Genomic DNA, 3,683 nt, shown 5'->3' with positions numbered 1-3,683 from the left:
CTGTGTAATAATAATAATAATAATAATAATAATAATACATTTTATTTGACTGGCACCTTTCTGGACACCTAAGGCCACCTTACAGTAGACTAAAAATACATTTAAAGTGCAATAAAAGTACAATTAAAATCAAGGAGATAAAAAAAAAAAAAGACATGCAACATGTTCACACATAATAACATCGGACAAAACAGCAACAACAAGACATGAACAGTATAAAAATACAGGGTATTTAATGGGTAAGTAATGGGACAGTGAAGCATTTGTTCTTTGGATTTGAAATCAAGCAATTGCTGCGAGGTTAAAGGAGAGATTATCCACTTTTATTTGACGGTATTTGTGTACACATTGGTTTCACCATTCAGATAACTAATAGCTTTTTATGCATGGGATAATTGACTTTACGGGTGTTTCTAGTAAGTCAGGTGTGTTCAGTCACATCATTGTGATGTCATAAGAGAGCTCTCAATGTCTAGTATTGATTCTAGGCTTTGCGTTGAACTTTGGAGCCGGCTGTTGGTGTCTGTCAACATGAGGACCAAAGCAATGTCAGTGAAAGTCAAAGAAGCCTTTATTAGGCTGAAAAATCTGAAAAACATATCATGTTAGAGCATGTAAAGCTGCCATTAGAACGGGCTACCTTGTCTTAATTGATGATGTAACTGCTGACGGCAGCAGCAGAATGTATTCTGAAGTGTGCAGAAACATCTTGTCTGCTCAAGTACAAGCAAATGCCTCCGAATTCCTCGGATGGCACTTGATCCTACAGTTAGACAATGACCCAAAACATACTGCCATAGCAACTACAGAGTTTTTCAGGGCCAAAAAGTGGAAAGTTCTTGACTGGCCATGTCAATATTCAGATTTAAATCCAACTTAACATGCATTTAATTACCTGATGATAAGATTGATAGGCAAAAATACCTCAAAACAAATAGCTGAAGATGGCTGCATCAGGTCGCAGAGGTCAGACAGTTATTCCGTGCAAAGGATTGTCGACCAAATACTAAACATATGAGTGCTTAATTTGGACATTTGATAAATCTGTCCCATTACTTTTTACTTTTCAAACAGGGGGATTATGCATACATTTTTTGTCATTTCTGAATGGTGAAGCTAATATGTACACAAATACCATCAAATAAAAGCTGAGAATCCCTACATTAACCTCATAGTGCTTGTTTGATTTAAAATCCAAAAGAATTAGAGCCAAAAGAAGAACAAATGGTTCACTGTTCCATGACTTACACAGGGCACTGTATATACACTCACTGAACACTTTATTAGGAACACCTGTACACCTTCTCATGGTGGAAGTGGTGTAATGGTGTGGGGCATGTTTTCTTGGCACACTTTGGGCCTGTTAATACCAATCAATCATCGCTTGAATGCCACAGCCTATTTGAGTATTGTTGCTGACCATGTGCATTCCTTCATGGCCACAATTCACCCATCTTCTAATGGCTACTTCCAGCATGATAATGCACCATGTCGCAACGCAAAAGTCGCCTCAAACTGGTTTTATGAACATGACAATGAGTTCAGTGTTCTTCAGTGGCCTTCCCAGTCACCAGATCTTAATCCAATAGAACACCTTTGGGATGTGGTAGAACGGGAGATTCACAGCTTGAAAGTGCACCTGAAAAATCTGCAGGAATTGCGTGATGCAATCATGTCATCATGGACCAGAATCTCAAAGGAATGTTTCCAACATCTTGTGGAATCAATGCCACGAATAATTGAGGCTGTTTTGAGAGCAAAGGGAGGCCCTACCCAGTATTAGTATAGTGTTCCTAATAAAGGGAGACCCTACCCAGTATTAGTATAGTGTTCCTAATAAAGTGTTCGGTGAATGTATTCACTACAGTGAATGAATACAGTACCAGTCAAAAGTTTGGACACACCTTCTCATTCAATGGTTTTTCTTTATTTTTTATTATTTTCTACATTGTAGATTAATATTGAAGACATCAAAACTATGAAGGAACACATATGGAATTATGTAGTAAACAAAAAAGTGTTAAACAAACCAGAATATGTTTTATATTTTAGATTCTTCAAAGTAGCCACCTTTTGCTTTGATGACAGCTTTGAACACCCTTGGCAAGTTTCTGTCCAAACTTTTGACTGGTACTGTATATATATATATATATATATATGAGAGCCCCTGGCTCCAATTTACTGGTCAAATGCTATTTCTATTATTATATATCCTCATGCAATATGCCACCACATCATTCAGATACGTCAGAAAGCAATAAATGCATCATACTGTAACAGCAGTAGACATGCCAAAAAACCCCCCCAAAAAACACACACACACACACACACACACACACACACACAGACACACACAGACACACACACACACACACACACACACACACACACACACAGACACACACAGACACACACACACACACACACACACACACAAATAATACTAAGCTAGGACAGCTGTGCTTAGAAAATGGTTGGAATAGTTCAGAGAGAGAGTGAAAGAGAGAAGGAATGAGAAAAAGAGAGAGGTGAGAGAGAGAGAGAGAGAGAGAGAGAGAGAGATGGTGAGGGATGGCTAGATTAAAGCTCTTCGGTTACCAGAGTGGTGTGTCATGTGAAACACAGCTCCTCTCAGGTGGAGGCGTGTGACATGCAGTGTTGAACACACAAAGCAGGCTTAGAAAGGCTTAGCAGGACTAATAGCTTGAGTGTTTGAGAGTTTGACTGGACCACTTTAGTTCTGGCACCGCCCCACCGCCGGCCCGGTCTGACTGTCTCTCTCTCTCTGGCTGAGCTCCAGGTGAGAATGAGCTTCACCAGTCCTTTCCTTCTCTTTCCTCTCCTCCTCATCCTCCCCCTTTCCTACTCCTCCTCCCCCCCCCCACACACACTCCTCTCCTTCTCTCTTCCCTTCTCCCTTTTCCTCCTTTACACTTTCCGTCTTCTTCCTCCTCCTCCTCCCATCCATGACATCCTCCTACATACGCAAAACACCAACACATTATGCCATGTTTATTTACATATTTACGCACACAGACACACAGACACAGACACATATACATACACACACATACACACACACACACACACACACACACACACACACACACACACACACACACAGACACTCACACACACACAGCAGGAAAAGACACTTGTTGCATTTCTGGCATACCTGGGCGGGGATGAATGACTGACAGGTTGGGGGTGTGGTCACTTTAACCCAGACAAGAGCAATAAATGCATTCACACCTGATATACAGGTAACGTGTGTGTGTGTGTGTGTGTGTGTGTGTGTGTGTGTGTGTGTGTGTGTGTGTGTGTACAGTATGTGTGTGTGTTTTCATATGCTTATGCTTATATGCTTTCCAGGACTGTTGCTCAGATCTGGTTTTAACACAAACAGACAGAAGCAGAAATGCTATACAAGCTTCAGAATGTGTGATGTCATGCCAACGACAGATCCATCTGTTTCTTTGCTGTTCTGGAATGTTGAATTCAAGTAATTATGGTTTATTTTCAAATCAGTGTCCTCACATGCAACTCTCCATGAAGTGTGTGTGCGCGCGTGTGTGCGTGTGCGTGTGCGTGTGTGCGTGTGTGTGTGTGTGTGTGTGTGTGTGTGTGTGTGTGTGTGTGTGTGTGTGCCTATTTTGTGTGAGTGAAGCCATCGCTGTGTGTCT

The sequence above is a fragment of the Argentina silus genome (assembly GCF_951799395.1).
Source record: "Argentina silus genome assembly, chromosome: 14".
Taxonomy (NCBI): Eukaryota; Metazoa; Chordata; class Actinopteri; order Argentiniformes; family Argentinidae; genus Argentina; species Argentina silus.
Note: the sequence above shows the minus strand (reverse complement) of the source record.